Here is an 18946-nt window from a genome sequence, read left to right as displayed (position 1 = left end):
GGCAAGTGGGATGATTCCTAGAAAGTTTGATCATCTCTCTAGTAGGATGATGAATATGGGTTTACACCCGTTAATGGGAGTTGTATTTACTGGAGCATTGGTGATCCATACATTTGCATGTCATAAAGGGGCAAGCTGGAAAAGAAGTTCAATCTGAATTAACACTCTCCAGCTCCAGCCCTGTTTGTAATCCTGTCCAATTTATTAGAAAAGCACTTCACAGCTTTGGAAGCAGGTGCTTTTTGTATTGGGGAGAAAAGAGCTTACTGAAAAAACCAGAGCTCAGCTGCTGCAAGCTGAGTTGGATCCGGCTTCAGCCTTCTTTCCCTTTCTTCTTTCCCCCCTCATCTCAGGTCAAGGCCTCCTAGCATAATTAAAAATTGAATTATTTATAAAAAGCCATTAAAGTGGGTGGCTTTTAGATTAGTCAGTGACAGCAGTAGTGCCTTCCCTTCCCTTCCCTGGCTTAAATGATGTCTCAACTGACTGTCTGGATGCCAGCCTGATGAATTTTGAACAGGGTGGAAGCAAATGTTCTGTGATGCTATTAAGGCGTCTGTATTGTTAGAGCTGAGCTACATTTTTGTAAGTTTCATAAGCTATGTAGACAGTTTTAGCTTGGTTTCGGTATTTATTTATTTATTTACAATATTTATACGCCTCTCCCCATTGAACATTTCTGAGTGGTATACTGTAGGGGTGTGCACGGACCCCCCCGCTCCGCTTCACTTGCAGATCCGCCATTTTTCGGAGCGGGTCGCTCCGCCCCGCCCCCGCTCCGCCCACTTCCGCTCCGCTCCGCTCGGAGCTCCGGATCCGGATCCGGAGCTCCGTTTTTGCCCCCCCATAGGGTTGCATTGAAAGCTAAAAAAGTAAACAACTTTTTTTCCGTTGAAGTTAGAAACCTCACGTTTGGCACCATGACACCTCATGGGCGTATACACACACACGCCAAGTTTCAAGGCAATCCCATCATCCCCTGATTTTTGGTGAATTTTTGAAAATCGGGCACCCCATTCACACCCCTTGGGATAGCTCCGTCAATTTGCATGTTAGAAACCTCAAACTCGGCACCAGGGCAGCTTATCCATGTGTCCACATGCACGCCAAGTTGCAAGCAAATCCCATCATCCCCTGATTTTTGGCGCGGCTCTACCCTCTAACGCACCTCCCATAACCCTAATTCACACCCCTTTAGATAGCTCCGTCAATTTGCACGTTAGAAACCTCAAACTCAGCACCATGATAGCTTATCCACGTGTCCACATGCACGCCAAGTTTCAAGGCAATCCCATCATCCCCTGATTTTTGGGGAATTTATGAAAATCGGGCACCCCATTCACACCCCTTGGGATAGCTCCGTCAATTTGCATGTTAGAAACCTCAAACTCGGCACCATGAGAGCTTATCCATGTGTCCACATGCACGCCAAGTTGCAAGCAAATCCCATCATCCCCTGATTTTTGGCATGGCTTAACTCACCCCAAATTGTCCCATTCTACAACTACGTCAATTTGCATGTTTGAAACCCCAAAGTCGGCACCATGATAGCTTATCCACGTGTCCACATGGACGCCAAGTTGCAAGGCAATCCCATCATCCCCTGACTTTTGGGGAATTTATGAAAATCGGGCACCCCATTCACACCCCTTGGGATAGCTCCGTCAATTTGCATGTTAGAAACCTCAAACTCGGCACCATGAGAGCTTATCCATGTGTCCACATGCACGCCAAGTTGCAAGCAAATCCCATCATCCCCTGATTTTTGGCGCGGCTTAAACTTTTTAACTCACCCCAAATCAAGTCCCATTCTACAACTACGTCAATTTGCACGTTAGAAACCTATCCTTTGGTCCCATGACAGCTTACCCATGTGTCCCCATGGACACCAAGTTTCAAGGCAATCCCATCATCCCCTGATGTTAGGGGAACTTTTGAAATTTGAACACTCCAGTATGTCAGGGATTTAAAGTTGCAATTGCAGACAGCTCAATGGGGCCAGTTCCAAGGCAATCCCAACATGCCACAAGATAACCCTAAATCTTCTGGCACATTTGAAAAAGGGATTATTGAATTTGATAAAGTCTAAGTGAGCGCAGGAAGGACTTCTCCCCTTAGTCAAAGCAAGACACATACACCATCGCTGCAAGGCGGGAAGGGGAGAAGGGAGGGAAAGCAGGCAGGCAGCATGCATTGTAGTGCCGCAAGGATGGCTTGAGCACTAACGCATAGCAAACCAACCCATAAGTGGGCGCAAAGTGAGGCAAAGATGGCTGGTTCTTTCTTTCTAAGCCAGCAGTTACGCCTTGAGGGGCACAGAGGAGGACGATTGGAGCAAACCAGGCACCAGGCGGGCAGAGAGGCAGGCAGAGTAGGCGAGGAGTCAGTCCTGGCAGATGCCCCACCACAGCAGCACCCCGGGGGAGGCGGGCAGGCGGGCAGGCAGGCAGGCAGGCTGCGGGCATTTCTGGGGGCACAAGGAAGTGATGGCTGGTTTCTAAGCCAGCATTGCAGTTAGTCACGCATTGCAAACGCAAACCATCCCAGCGAGTCGGTCACCGAGGAGGACAGGCTAGCAGAGGGGCAGGCAGAGTGACATGTCATAGATCTAGTATTGGGGAGGAGTCAGTCCCGGCAGATGCCCCAACACAGTAGCACCCTGGGTGGGCATTGGAAAACGCCATCTTGTGGGTCAATACTTCCCCCACCCCATGTCCTGCAGGGTTGCCTGCCTAACCCTTGTGGGGATGGGAGATGGAGAGCTTAGAGTGGCAGTGCCAGCAGCAGCCTTCGGCTTTCCCCTGGAACCAGTCGCCTTGCCCGCCTCTTTCCCCAGCAAGATCGCCTGGTGCTGCCTATGAAGATGCATCTTCATGCTGCTGGTTCCATAATGCCCTGTCGATGAACCCCTGCTTAGGCTGAGTTTGCAGTGGCGACAGACAGCAAAGCGGGGATCCGCTCCCAACTCAAAGTGGTCCCACACGATGCTTGTCTTTCGTTTCCGTGGTGACACCACCAATTGCCCGCCTGAGCTCTCTGGTGTTGCCACAGAAACAGGGGTGTGGGATGAGACTGGGGAGAGAGCCTCGGCCTGCTGCTGCTCCTCCTCAGCCCCCACATCCTGGAGGCCCACCGCCTCCTCCTCCTCCCCCCCCTCCACTGTGCTGAGGACCTCGTCTAGGTCCATCAGCGGGCTCGTGGGCTGAAAGGAGAATGAAGGAGTTGGGGATACTCCTCCTCCTCTAATGGCACTGCTGCCACGTGCCTCTTGCAAACGGGCACTTTTCCCATTCCCACCCTCAAAAAGAGAACGCCGGGCACAAGTTGCAGAAGAGAGTGGCTCTGCCTGCTGCTTGTCCTGCTTCTGTTTTGGAGCAGTCAGCCAAGGAGTTGCCCGTTTGAGTTTCACAGGAGGAGAGGAAGCCTGCTTACTGCTGGCAGACTGAGCCTTGCTGCTTTCAGCACGCCTGCTTCCTCTTTTCATGATGACTAACAAAATATTAATACTACTAATACTATGTATAAGGTACTACTAAGAATATGTATAAGAAGAATATAATATGTTTAAATGTAGGGAAATGGGACAAGAACAATAAAATATACTACTACTAATATGTATGAGAATATACTAATATATATATATATATATATATATATACTACTAAGAATATCTACAAGAATATAATAATATGTTTTAGAATATTACTAATAAATGTAGGGAAATGGGACAAGAAATGGGACAACCACTACTATAAGAAGAACAAAATATGAATACTACTACTAATATGTATGAGAATGTATACTAATAGACTACTAAGACTATGTCAAAGAATATAATAATAATATGTTTAAGAATAGGGAAATGGTGTGCGTATGCTTTCCCCAAAATGCTCAATCTGTGGCTGCCTGTTGAACTTGACAAAAGCAGCCCACTCCGTCGAAGTTACACAGAGAAGAAAAAGAGAATCCAATTTTTTTGGTATATTTGGTATATAGAAGATAGAAGGAAACACAATCAGGATTTAAGAGAGGGGAGGGGGAAAAAGAACCAACCACTACTATAAGAAGAACAAAATATGAATACTAATATAATATGTATGAGAATATATACTAATGGACTATGTGAAAGAATATAATAAAATATGTTTAAGAATATAAATGTAGGGAAATGGGACAAAAAGTGTGTGTATGCTTTCAAAAGAAAGCTTTCACAAAAGCAGAACAGTCAGGCTTTAATAGTCAGAAAGAAGCAAACAAACACACACACGCGCCAAACTAAACCTATCCTAATCTATCTCCAAAGTCCAAAGCAGGAGCACTAACTAACTAAGTGTTCCCTCCACGAACGCCAACCCACAAAGAGACACAAAACAGAAAGTTCTCAGGGTGGGTCTGCCTTAGTCCCCCCTCCAACGCTGGGATTGGAGGAGGATGCTTTCTGAGGAGATCAATTCTCATCAGGATTGGGAGTTGAATGTGCCTGTCATCGCTTCCAAAAAAATAAAAAAATAAATAAAAAAAACCCAAACCCCGATTTTTAAAAAAATATTGCACGTGAACCACAGCACGCAGAAAGTTGAGAGTGGTCTCAAAATGACCCCCATCCACGACTCTCTGTGCACAAGAATTTTCAGAACGATAGCTTAAACCCCCCCCCAGTTATCCCCGATTCTTTCCCTCAATGCAATCCTATGGGCGAAAAGCCGAAACGCAGTTTGAGCCCCGCGGTTGACCCGATTTTTAAAAAAATATTGCACGTGAACCACAGCACGCAGAAAGTTGAGAGTGGTCTCAAAATGACCCCCATCCACGACTCTCTGTGCACAAGAATTTTCAGAACGATAGCTTAAACCCCCCCCCCCAGTTATCCCCGATTCTTTCCCTCAATGCAATCCTATGGGCGAAAAGCCGAAACGCAGTTTGAGCCGCGCGGTTGACCCGATTTTTAAAAAAATATTGCACGTGAACCACAGCACGCAGAGAGGTGAGAGTGGTCTCAAAATGACCCCCATCCACGACTCTCTGTGCACAAGAATTTCCAGAACGATAGCTTCAAAAACAACGTAGTTATGCGCGATTATTTGCCGCAATGCAATCCTATGGCGAAATGTTTTCAAGATGGCGACCGGAGCGCTCCGACTGAACTCGGAGCTCCGAAAAATGGTCGCTTCTCTTCGCCTTGCTTCTAGGGGGTCCGCGGTCCGCTCCTACTCCGCCTCTGGGTAAGGCGGAGCAGGCCAATCCGCTACTGCTTCTACGCTCCTAATCGGAGCGGAGCACATCCCTAGTATACTGTATATATGTCTCAGGTTTCATTTCCTATTGTACATGTGTATACATGTAGTACGTAAAGCTACAAAGTGTGACTGTTTTAGCGCTCAATTCTATGTGTGTTCTACAACTGCCAGCATGCCCCAGTCAGCTTCTGGGAGTTTTAGGACTTTTCCCATCTAAAAATGCATAGGATTGCACCCTTCATTGTTAAGTTATAGAGAAATCCTATGTTTGTTTATTCAAAAGTAAATACGTTGTCTTTGCTCCATAGTTAGGGTGTTTTTAGGATTGCACTGCAGCCTTAAAGTATTAATTGGCAGTTTTAATTAATGTGTCTGGAGGTTAAGGGCACAATTACTTATTTCTTGCTGCTAGTTGGTTTACTGTAATAGGGAAAGAGAGAGAAAATCCTAAGAAAGTCTTTACATAAACTGTAAAATTGCAGTTTATGTTGATTGAATTATTGATTTAAAAGAGACACAGATATTGACATTTCAGCTGTATAAAATGCAGGTGCAACTGTAGAATTTGCTGAAGCAATGCTGATAGTATTTATTTATTTATTTGTTACATTTATATACCGCCCCATAGCCGAAGCTCTCTGGGCAGTTTACAAAAGTTAAAAACAGTAAACATTAAAAAGTATACAAAATTTAAAAACATAAAAACAACAGTATAAAAACAACAGTATCCATTTAAAAACAACAGTTCTGGGGTCCGTTAGAAAACAAACTTAGCATTGTTAAATGGTGTTAAATGCCTGGGAGAAGAGAAAAGTCTTGACCTGGCGCCTGAAAGATAACAGTATTGGTGCCAGGCGAGCCTTATCGGGGACTATGTAATCAGGATTATGTATTCCGGACTGGTGTGGGAGCTGTCTATACGTGTCCAGAACCCCATGGTGGCTGTGAATCTGCGCTGAGTCAGTTATATGACGCACCCACAAATTCGCACCCACCCTGGGGCTTTCCTGCAAAGCTGCAGAGAAAAGTAGTCAGGGACTTACCCTGACTTTTTCAGTGGGAGAGAAATCAGTACAGCTTTTCTGCTGTCTGACCTCACTCTGTGGCCATTGCGAGTGGAGAAGGAAGCGTAGAATAAAGACACAGACACCAGAACTTGGGTTAAACATCATCAGCACATATAATTCACAGCGCATTATTTTATTCCTGAAATTATTCCTGTTTAACCCCTTTCTCCACATAGTTTGTAGAAAGGTGGTGTTTGTCCCTCACCTCAAGTTCATAAAGTGGTGGCGCTTAGCTTGAGCAGGGGGTGTCCGCGGACAGGCCTGTTGTAAAGAGCCTGTGTCGTGGCACAAGTAGGCAAAAGCCTGCCTGAGAAAAGAAGTCAGGGACTTACCCTGACTTTTTCAGTGGGGAATAGATCAGTACAGCTCTTCTGCTGTCTGACCTCATTCTGTGGCCGATCTGGGGGCAGTCCTGGTGGAAGGCAACAAGTGAAACTGCTGGGGTTTGGGGGGGGGGAGGTGGCACCAACTTGGCACCATGAAGACAGCCCTGTAGTCACAGGTAAAATGTTTGATACAGATTTTCCCCATAGCTTAGAAAGCTTTAACAAATTTCCCCCAAAACGGTCATTATCTTCTAAAACAGAACTTTGTAAATTACGTAGCAGACCTCTTGCACGGCAGCAGGAGGGCTTAGAAATATGACACACATCATATTCTCACATACTGTGGGGACATATCAGAAATAGCAGCCAGTGTGGCTTAGGTTCAGTCTTTTGTGTGACCACCTTAGTTAGAATGGAAGGCTTATCTGTAAGAAACTGGAGGTTCAAGGCTCTGTTGTGCAGCAAAATAAACTGGGGATGGACAGCCCTTTGGCATATCACTGTCTTTCAACCAGATTACCTCACATGATTGTTGTGATGATAAAAATGGATAACCTTATGTATGCCACTGTCAGCCCCCTGAAGCAAAGGCAGGATGCCAATGTGATACATAAAATGATGCCTCCTCCTCCTTCTGTAAGTGTGTTTATTCATGAATGGCCTAATGTATGCTTGCACAGTACAGGAGATCTGACACTCCTTCTAGAGACAGACATGCAAACATATTATTTTCTTTTCACTTCTGGGTTCGTGGTGTAGTTATGTATTTATAATGCATATACCTGGCATTTTGCAAGTTGCTCAGAACAGCTTACATATGATTCCTAGGACATGGCTTAGTTTCAGCAGCAGAATTCTGCTTTGTACCTTTAGATCCATGCTCTGGGCCCTTGTTTTCTTCTGTATGAGACAGTGCAAGATTCCACCATGATTTCTCTCTCCTCCGCTTCCTCCTCTTAAGTCTTTGAACTATTTTCTCCTCCTCCGTATGTGACGGATGCGATTGTGCAGACACTCTTTTCATTTTATTCTCGTGGACTTCTAAAGCAGAACTCTTTGTTAATCTGAATGTGTATTCAACCCTCTGAGAAAAACCAGATACCAGATCCTGTTCAGAATTACTGTTAGCTTTCAATAAAATAATATTCTAAAAACGTAGATTGATTGGTTAATACATTATGAATCAGCTTGAACTGAAGCTTAGTATGCACAATTGAGATTGCTCAAGGCTGCCACAGTTATACACCTACATGCTTTGCTGGCTGCCGCGCATGGTAATTACAGTTCTATTCATAGTTGATGAGTAATTGCCACAGTGAACTCGGAAAACCTTTTTATAGTGTTTTTATAGCAACATAATTGGTTAACTCTTTGTTTTTAAAATTATGTTGTACATTGGAAATGCAGCTTTAACACCACCTTGCTTGAATCGAAGCAGCTTTTGTGTGTTCCCACCTTCCTCCCCGTTTATCAATCTCCTGATTATCAGAATTCATGGAGCAGCACCCAAATTCATGTTAGTAAAAGCCTCTGCTAAATAGTATTCTTGGTTTTTTTTGAACATGTAGTCATCTGGAAATGTTAAATGACTCTCATGACATTTGGATAAATAAAGCAGCCTTCTCTCCCTCCCCCCCCCTCATAGATTAATATTCAAACTTGGCTAATGAGTTAAATTAAATACAACTTTCCCCCATCCTGTTTATATTCAAGGTTGTTTCATGGTACATAATATTAAAGTTTCCTGTGTGATCACTTTTGGTAGATGCAATTAGTTGACATGATTTGGAATAATGGCCATTGATTTGAGGACTGCTAACTTGACATGATGATAAAGTTTTCTTAACAGAATCGTATGACTTCTTGCTCATGGAAACTCAGAGTTAAAATGCACATTTCCATTTCTGAGCTCATTGTTTGAGAATTTCTTGTCACTGTAACTGTTTAATCAAACAGGGGTGTACTTGGTATTGATCTGGTTCGTATGTAATGGCAAACATGTGTTAATTAACCCACAAATTGCCAAAATCTACCGGGACTGAGTGAGTGCATTGCCTCTCGCTTGCTTGTCACTTCTGCTTTCAATTAACAACCTACAATCACCTCGTTCATAGGTGTTAGCATGAAGTCCAAATCCAGACACTCTGGGTTGTTTAAGGGTTAAGCAACTCAAAGTTTACTAAGCAACAAATGGTGGGTTAACTCTGGGTTGTTTAACCCCAAAGCAACTCAGAGTGTCCAGGTTCAGACATCACACTAACAACCTACGAACGGAGTGATTGTAGGTTGTTAATTGAAAGTGGAAGTGATGAGTGTGCCAGAGGCAACACACTCAGTCACTCCTGCTAGATGTTGGCTATTCATGGGTTAATTAATTTTGGCAATTTGTGGGTTGTAAACCGGGTATTAACTCCTGGGGCGGGGAGTGGAATATCCAAAATCAGTGCCTCTGATTATCACTAGTGATGTACCATTGATGGAAAATGTAGTGCTACTCAAGTGACTGGTGGAGTTAAAATAGCAAGTTTGGGAAAGTATGCAAGTATACAAGGTCAAGTATGCATGGTCAAGATTTGGGGGGCAGGGCAGGGACCATTTTGGAATTATCTGATCTTGTATATGGAGTTGTAATGAAACATAAGTGCTGAAAACTGGGGCACCAGTGAGATTGGAAGAGGCTGTTTTGGGGGTTCTTCCCCTGTTGTCTAAATCTTCCAGTGCAGGAGAGGTTGATGTTGAAGCAGTTCCCATTCAACTGTGTTAGTGTCAGAAGACAAAGATTTGATTCTGTGCTGCATAGGCTCTGTGAAAAGAGTATAGTAACCATCTCCTGTATCCCAACTTCAAAAGAGGTTATTTATTTGTGTATTTATTGCTATCAACATACATTACATTTAGCAGAATTACATAAGCAAAAAATACAGGCTGAAGTGCTTACAGCTTAAATAATCGAAACATCGATAAAGCAAAATCTATAATAATCTGTTTGATCGTTGAAAGATGAAAAGGTTTTGCTGAAATATCAGATGCATTGATTTAATATTGTCCATATTAATAATACGTCTATACAACTCAATGTGACCACAGACTATTTGTTAAATTAGTTTGCTTTGTTTTTTTGTTTCTTTGCAGGATTTGCAGTCTAGCTTATAAAGGCTTACTTACACCGATATCTTCCACAGCTGTGCCTTTGTATGAGTAGAACCAGATGAATTATGCAGGTTGCAGATAACAGATTTGTTTTGAAGTTGGAATACAGGAGATGGTTACTATCCTGAAACACTATTTCTTATCAGTGCTCCTTATTAAGCCCTGACAATATTATCTAACAAACTCTGAGAAAAATCAGGGTAGGACCATTCTTCTCCATGCTGCTGCTACTTTCCTTTATGCTCATTGGATCTACATTGCAGGAGTTGTGCCTCCTGTGGCTTTTATGAAAAAGAATTCAGTTCAGTTTCTAATTGGGTGCACTGGGAATCCTGGTTTTCAGAGAAAAATTAATGGGAGTTAAAGGAGCACCAATTCTTTAGTATCTCAAATCCAATGCTTGGACTCTTGTTTGGAAAGAAAAATATGCAGCAAAAATTAGAGATATGCTGAATGTTTTCCAAATGTGATTTTTGAGTAGAAGGCTCAGTTCTGACAACATGTTTCTCAATGGTGGTTTTAGAACTCCACGGTGGAGTTTTTACACCACCGTTGAGAAATGTATTGTCTGGCAGAAAAACTCCACGCAACCGTGGAGATTTTTTGAAAAACACTCAGCACAGAATATCCATACTGTGCAGAGGAGAGTTCCTGCACAACTGTTGTGTTGCGTGTTGTGTGGCGGGCTCTGTTGCTTTCCATTGCATTAAGTTGACTTTTCCCACTGGCTACAGAGTTCCCTAGCAAGAGCGGCAAAAGGTGCAAGTGCTGCTCTAGGACTTGTTCTTTTCCCCCTCCAGCAATGGCTGATGGGATACCATCAGGAGGACCGAGGGAGGAGAAAGGGCAGAGGAACTGTCAATCAAATGTCTCAATGGATTTTACTCAACTTCCTGGTAGCCCGCAGTCACACAACGGTGGAGTTAGGACATGTGTGGGGAGTACCACCTAAAAACTCAACTGTTGAGTGGAGTTTTCACACTGCATGTTGTCTGAACTGAGCTGAAGTGAGCTATACTTGAAAATCAGTTGAATGCATGAAGGTGCATTCAGACTGACATGGGATTAACCCCGCCTCCTCAACGACAACCACCACATGCTGTCCAAACAACATGAGATCACCTCAGTTTGAGCAGGGATGCCTTCCATGTATGTAGAGTTTCTTTCACAGGAATGAGAACCCTGCCTGACACAGATTCGAGGGCATGGGGCTAGTGTCACACATTCCTTATAGTCCCTTCACATGTTCAAACGGAATGCTTGAAAAGGGCCTACAGGGCATGGATGATGCCACACGACTCTATTTACATGATGATGCCACACAAACGTATTACGTTTTTAAACTGCCCTATAACTGAATTTCCCTGAGCAGTGTGCGAATTAAAAGTATAAAATTCAAAGTGGCAATAAAAGAATAATAATAAAACAAGTGGGATACAAACAAGATATGAAAGCAGCAGCAGTACATAATAAAACTGAAAGTAAAACCAGCATGATTTGGATGTGTGATAATGTCACTGAGGTCAGTTGAGAGAAATATAACATATAAGCAAGCAAGCATTTTTTGGAAAATTATCAGAGAAATCTCTGAATAATTTTGGTTCAGCTTTAATGAAGTATAATACAGACATTTGGGCTGAACAGAAGGGAATATAGGCTTCAGTTTAGTATTTTAGAAACTGCCCCCCCCCCCGCCATTAACAAGGATATAGAAGACGATTGTATCAGTAATGCTAAGTGGATAGTTTTCGTAATGAGCAATACCTATTTTCATAGGACCTGTAGGATATTTTTTTAAATGGATAAAACAACATGTATTGCAGACAGCATTAAGGGATTTATTAAGATAGTAATTTCCAGCTTCCCTTTTGATTAGAAGCCTGAGTTTAATGTTTAGTGTACTAACAGTTGTAATATGCATGGTTTTATCGTAAAATCACAATGTATTTCCAGAGCTATTTCATATGGATGACTGGTGACAAGATAGATTAATGTAACAATATGGTTCCAGGTTATTTGAAATACGGACTACACTTGTATGAACCTGCCATACATTATGACAATATTCATAGGCTCTACACTTTGGCCCACCACTATGTCAGTAAGTTTTTTTTTGTGTGTAAGAGAGATAGAGAAACAGACAGATAAAATATAGAACTTTCTTACAAGGGTGTGCACGGACCCCCCGCTCCGTGCCGCGGGCCGATCCGATAATTTCGGATTGGCCAGCTCCGCGCCGCTCCGCCCATACTCCGCTCCTCTTCGCCGCGGAGCTCCGCAGTGGAGGGGAGTGGTGCCAGGTAAGGCCGGGAGAGGAGGGTGGGTGGGGTTACCGGGCCCTGCCGCCGTCGCCGCCCATGTGGCGTAGACTTCCTGGTTGAACCGCGGGCTCAATTGAAGAAGCCGACAGATCGCGGACGGAGGCAGGTAAGGGAGAGGAGGGCGGGGGGGGGTTACCGGGCCCTGCCGCCGTCGCCGCCCGTGCGGCGATGGTGGCAGAGCCTGGTAAGGGACCAAGGGGGAGGGGGGCCTTACCTGCCTCCGTCCGCGGTCCGTCGGCTTCTTCAATTGAGCCCGTGGTTCAACCAGGAAGTCTGGCCGGCAAGTCTGGCCCGCATGGGCGACAGCGACAGCGGCAGGGCCCGGTAAACCCCACTTACCTTTCTGGCGGAGCTCCGGATCGAGGCGAAGGATCCTCCTTCACCTCGATCCTCTTCGCCACGCTCCACCGGCCCCCCAATCCTCTTCGCCTCCGCCTTAAGGGGAGGCGAAGCACCCCGCTCCGCTTCTAATTTGCCGGTCCGATTAGAAGCGGAGCACATCCCTACTTTCTTAGTGGTGGCTGTAGAATGCCCTTACAAGGGATATACAGCTGTCTCTATCTCTGACTACTTTTAAGAGGGCTTTAAAAACATGGGTTTTCTGGCTTTTAATTGAAAATATTTTATGGCATTTGCCGCTGTTAGATATTTCATTGTTGTTGTTTAAATTAAAAGTGCTTTTAAAATGTGTTTGTGATACTGAAGTGCACTGGTTTTGCATTGCAAGCTGTCTTGGAAGGTGGTATTGAAATATACAAAGTAAAGCAAATATAGCAACTACCCTTTGATGCAGTCATATGATCCAGCATGACAATTCTTAGTTTTATTATGATTAGGGATGGAAGAGGATGCCAATTTACCTCTCTCTTTTTTCAGTTCCTGGCATGCCAAATAGATATTTTTAATTCATAGGTGCCATCGTTGGATGCTGGGATTTGCCTGGCCTGAATTATGCTGAAGAAGATTAGAACAAGGAAGTGACATTTTTTATGCTATGATAAAAGAAAACATTAAGCATATGTTAGTAAAAATTACTAATGAAGTCTGTTGCTTTTGCCATTTGGCATATCTGTTGGTTTACTAAGGCCTTAGCTAGATGGAACGAAATCCCGGGGTGATCCCTGGGATCGTCCCTGTGTGTCCACATGACGCACAGGGGATCCTGGGATCAGGGAGGGATGATCCCTCCCTTGTCCCAGGATCTCGCCCTTGCCTTTGGGCCTGCTTTTTCTGTGGTCTCGGGATGATCCTGAGACCGTGGAATGTGTGGCTGGGCATTGCGGGTTGTCCCAGTTCCACACAGTTCCTCGTGAGGAGCCGGGACCAGCGCATGGGGGGGGGGTGACAGGGGGAAATTAAGTTTATTTTTTTAAAAAAACTACCTTTCTATGCACAAGCATTTGTGCATTCTTCTTTAAGAAAAAATTAAAAATGGCAGCCGCGACGTCCTCTGAGGTTGTCGTGCGCCGCGTGTAAATAGGGAGATCTCGCCATAAAAATATTTCGACATCTTCACCCTTCCACCCCGCTAGACCGCTAGGTCTAGCTGAGGCCTAAATCACATTTGTATCTCAGCTCCACACCTCATTTAATTAAGAATATGGATCCAAGAACAATATTAGGGTTGAGTAAATGTTGTCTACCAAAAGTCACCACCTCATTGGGGATGGATTTTTGAGACTGCAGAGGAGGCGACATTGATAACGGCAGTGGCTTTTCCTCCAGAAAAAAAAAGTTGATTTGTCTCTCCCACAAGCAGCTCCTTTTTGGTGTCATTTTTCCTGTGGTTTGTTGCCCTTCACCCTACAACACCTTTGGAATGACACTGTGGAATGATACTACAGTGTCATTCTAAGGGAGCATTGGGAGAGGGGGGTGGTCTTAAGAAAATCAAGGAGATGAAAGCCACTGCCCAGACCAATATCCAGTCATCTCCCACCCCTAAAACTGGTGAGTAATATTGTCTCCTGAAATAGCATTCTGGATTTCACCACCAATGCCCCTGCATTTTAGATCAGTTGAGAACTTTCTGCTCAGCATTTCAGAAAGCCCCGTGTGCATTCATGCAGAAATTCTTACAACTGCTCTTTACAGGAGGTCATGCTCTAGGAGGATGAATGGGAGTTAAAGTAAATTGGAGGTTCTGTTCTGTAGCATCTCAAAGGATTGAGGCTTTTGCATGGGGCAATTGTGTAATAAAAACTGGGCAATTCATACACTTGAGCCATAAGCGAAATGTATGTAATGGATTCTTCCGTTTTTCCAAATGACAGCTGGTGGTGGAAGGTGCAATTGAGAGAATCCAGGTCCTTCTTTATCACAACTCAGTCGAAAACTCTCATGTCCTATTGAGTCCACCACAGAGCATCTGTTTGCAACACTTGCACCTTTTAAATATATATATCTCCAACTATCACAATGATCTTTGTAACTGAAAAAAAAAGATAGCTCATTTACGTGAGTTTAAAATGCAAAACTTCTAGCCCATGAGAAAAAAAAAAAACAAATAAACACAAATCCACAGTTGGGCAATACTTTTATAGAAATAAATAAGCTAAATTAGATCACTCTCTCGGGCATAAGACATTTTTCCAATGCAAACTTACTTTTTTAGGGTGGATGCAAATGACCCTTTACAGATTAGTCTATTTTCCAGAAATTAGTCTGATTTCAAAGGGTAATTTGCATAGGAAAACGTTCTGGAATTTTTTCCAGTTCAAAATTTTGGCTAATGGGTATGTATAATATGGGGATTGGTGCCTTTTCTTTTAAAACTAAGCATGTCACATTTTATGCATTATTAATACACACCATCCAGTCTTAAAAAGAAAGAGAAAGAGATAGTTGGGTTAAAAAGCAGCACAGCCTCCTCTCTGGAGTAAGTCTGCACAAATGGTGCAGCTAAGTAATTTTACATCTTGGACTTAATAGTCATTTTCGATCTCCCTTTTATATGGCCACATGCATTACTTCAGTTGTGAAGCACACAGTTAACATTTGCTTTCTCCCCGCATCTCCAGCCAAGCCCAACTCTACATTTGACATCTTTTCCTATATTTCCTGATACATTAGGGCAAATCAAAACCAAAAAAACCTGTTTGCCAAAACCTGACTTAAAAAGTAATACTTTGAGCATGTGCAGGTTTGCACTTTAGCTAAAGAGGACAGGGCTCCTGTATCTTTAACAGTCATGTAGAAATGGGAATTTCAGCAGGTGTGATTTGTATGCATGCAGCACTTGGTGAAATTCCCTCTTCATCCCAACAGTTAAAGCTGCAGAAACCTTGCCCTCTTTTGGTCAAGATCCTGCAGCCTTAACTGTTGTGATGAAGAGGGAATTTCACCAGGTGCTGCATGTATACCAACGACGCCTGCTGAAATTCTCTTTTCTACATGTCTGTTAAAGATACAGGAGCCCTGTCCTCCTTTCCATATGTCACCCTAGTTTAAACTCACTTAAATCAGAGTGCCATCATTACTACAGGAATAAAATAGAATTTGCTGCTTTACCTTTATTAGGACCAGTGAAAATGCCACAAATATATGTAAGTGTTTGACTTCTCCAGAACTTTCCATCAAACTAGGTGGTACAAAGGACAGGGGTTAGGGGAAGAAACAGAAAAGTTCAAAACATTGACCAGAAGTTGTGGCTGTGATTGAGTAAATCTGTCTACAAAGTATAAGCCATTTTTTAAATTTAGCACTCCCTTCCCCAAACAAAAACATATATTTGGAATTCTGGGCTGTGAGTGTCTTTTCATACTTCCAAGGTATTTATTCTGAAAGCAATACAATGAAATATATATATGCTTTTTTCAAGATTGATAGTTGAAGGCATAGCACAAAGGGTAACACATGGAGCTTGAGATGAGAAGGCCACAATATTAAGTATTCTTGGTAGCTGTGTAATTAATCTGTGTAATTAGATACAGAGTAAGTTAAAGACCTAAGCCTGTAATGATCTCTGTGTAGGCAAGTCTCATTGGACTCATTAGGGCTCCAGACAGATGTAAGGGTCTACTCAGGATTCCTTGTAATTTTAGGGCCTTGTGCTGTAATTTGCAGAAATCCATGCAATATGCAATTCCCTGTTTTTCCAAAATTCTTTCTATTGGATCTGTATTCCTTACCATTATGATGGGGACAAGGTGTTCATGTAACACCAGAACTATCATGATTACAGGAATAAAATGGAGATTGTTTCTACTGCCCCAATCCTAAATTTATTTACCTTCAAATAAGCACTGTTTTGTTATAGAAAATGAAGTACAAATAATACAGTGACTCAACCATGGATGCCCAGTTGCCTGTTCCCTAAATCTAAATTGTTCAGTAAGAAGAGAGGATGCTGAGGCTGACAACATTAGCCCTGATGGGCAAGGCCTCTTTGCCCTCATAACCTCTGTTGATGGCTATGAGTGGGCAGGGGGAGGCTGGACTTTGGCCCAGAGGTCCAGCCCTAGCTGTAGCTCTTGATCCTCCCCAGCTAAATTTTGAGGCTGAAGCTCCTTCCTCTCCTCAACCTAATTTTGAGACTAACAAAAAGGCCTTACAGTGCTCATGTAAGAGGATTAAGATTTGATAACTTTGGGTCCTTAAGATTGTTTGTGGGGCAGGCCATGTTGTTGTCATTCAGAGTTGTCCTATGAAGGGCATGGTTAAGAAAGTGATCCATCTGTCTTGAAACTCAACATTGGGACATTGTTGGGTGGGAGAACATCTTGCATTTGAAGACCCCTAGGTAATGACTTGGTTCACATATAACACCAATCCATGGGTTAAACAACATTGGTGAGACCATGTGGGAGCTTGCCACTTCTGCTTTAGCATCCCAGGATTTTTTTTTAACTCAACAGCAAACCATGAGTTCAAATTCTGGGTTGTTTAATGCTCAGCAACTCAAAGTACCAGTTTGGACATCACAACTAACAACCTAGGATTCCTGGGTTGTTGAGCAAAGCATATGCAAAGTAGAAGTAGTGAGCATGTGGGAGGCAGTGTGCTCACTTGCTTGTGCTCAGTCCTGACAACCCATAGTTTAAACAACCCATGTCATTATGTGTGAACCAGGCCACTATGTGAAGTTGAAATTGGAATATTAATATTATGTATAAGCAATATTATAGAAAAGCTCACTACTTTGGAGAAAACTTGTCTTATGTGCATTCTTAGAAAAGTTTCTTGGAGCAGCATCTTATTATTCAGTTAGGTGAAATGTGTACATCCCAAGAGAAATGAAATGAAGGGGAGTAATTTCACTTTGCAATATTAGTGAATTTCAATTGAACAGCCGTCTCCCATAAGCCTGGTGAATTGTCAGGGACATTGTTTCATGACAAAAATAAATTATGCTTCCGTGCAGAACTGATCACATCTGCCCGAGGGACATGCAAAAAGATTGTTGTACCTGTAGGGGAATATGGGGAATATATTACACATGGTCCCAGCTGGCGATGGTGACCTAAAAAGGTAACAAGCATATCGGTGTCAGCTTTTCTTTCTAGGCATAGATGCAAACATCTGATGTGAAACATGAAGGTTCCTGTTAGGGTGATTAGAGGTATTGGTTTATATTAGGCTATCACTGTTTGTGACAACACATTGGAGAAAGCTTCATGGGTTGTCTAAAAGAATAACACATCTGAATTAATGGTTCCTTATGGTACTATTTTGAAAAAGTTTCTGAAAAAGTTACATCCAGGATTGCTTTGTACACTTGTGAGTCAGGATGTACAAGAATTTATTCCTGTTCACAAATCATGTGAACATGTCCTGTTCACAACCCCAGAACGTGAACATGACTGCAATTGTTAGAAAATTTCCACAATTTCCCAAACTTGCATTTACTTTTGAAAGTGCAGACTTTGGGAAATACACATATGTGCAGTTCCAAAAATGAGCATTTGTGTATGTGTGAAAATCCCCCCCTAAATCCACATCTTCATGCTTTAGCTTATGGTGAAAATGCACATTTTAAAAAGGCACAGCTCTCTAATTGGGAAAAACCGCCTACTCTTAAAAATATTCATGTTCCCTGAATGGGGGAAAAAGAAGGAGATAGGATGTGGAGGGATGCAAGTAAGGCAAAATGAGCTTTGAGGAATTCAGAAAACCTCAACGAATTTGAACATTGTGTGTTCACCCATCAGGCCCATTCTCAGAAGAGGTCCAAAAGAGATGTGATATGGGCCATGGGGAAAGTGTTTACCTGTGTTCCTTATTTGTCCCATCACTTTTAACGGCAGATCACATGGGTTGGCCCATTGGAATGTTGTGAGCAAGCACATCTACAGTCAGGGCCCAAGGTGTGTGTGCCATTGGTGTGCTAAAGCTACACAAATAAATATGATGGGGCATATGTGGTATAACTGTTTACCGCATCATTGCTGCTTCTGACCTATTTTTCGTCCTCTACAGCACTGTTCAGGTTAGCATTACACCAGAATGTACAACCAATGATGATTTTGAAAGATCTATTAGCATCAGCCAGCTAGTATTTTACCTGTGGATTATTTTTATACAGTGGTGGCCAAAATTGTGGACACTTTTTTGAAATTTTTATGTTTTGCAACTTTGCATGCTTATAGAAAATGTTCTGTTTCATGAAATTCAAATGTTTATATATCAATTGAAAGAGAATTTAATACTGAATTCAATACAAAAATCAGAATGCAAATATCTGCAAGACAAAAAAAAACTGCAGTAAAAACAAACACAGATGTGATTGAGTGAAGAAGCGGATTGGAATTGCAAACCCTACTGGACAATCACAGTCCTTGTTCTGGGGACCAATCACATGGCAGTAGCTGCGATACATCATGTTTCAAGTTGGGGAAAGTCAGTTT

The 18946-nt window shown here is 42.8% G+C and overlaps 1 protein-coding gene across 2 annotated transcripts in view; it reads left to right on the top strand.

The window, feature by feature from the left end:
* The window catches only part of CACNA2D1 (calcium voltage-gated channel auxiliary subunit alpha2delta 1), a 488318-nt gene that overhangs the window by 126595 nt on the left and 342777 nt on the right, over positions 1-18946 (top strand). The gene's annotated exons all lie outside the window — the stretch shown is intronic.

Source organism: Elgaria multicarinata, chromosome 9, assembly GCF_023053635.1.
Source record: "Elgaria multicarinata webbii isolate HBS135686 ecotype San Diego chromosome 9, rElgMul1.1.pri, whole genome shotgun sequence".
Classification (NCBI taxonomy): Eukaryota; Metazoa; Chordata; class Lepidosauria; order Squamata; family Anguidae; genus Elgaria; species Elgaria multicarinata.
The sequence above is the reverse complement of the archived record's forward strand: the minus strand, read 5'-3'. Positions and strand labels throughout refer to the sequence as shown.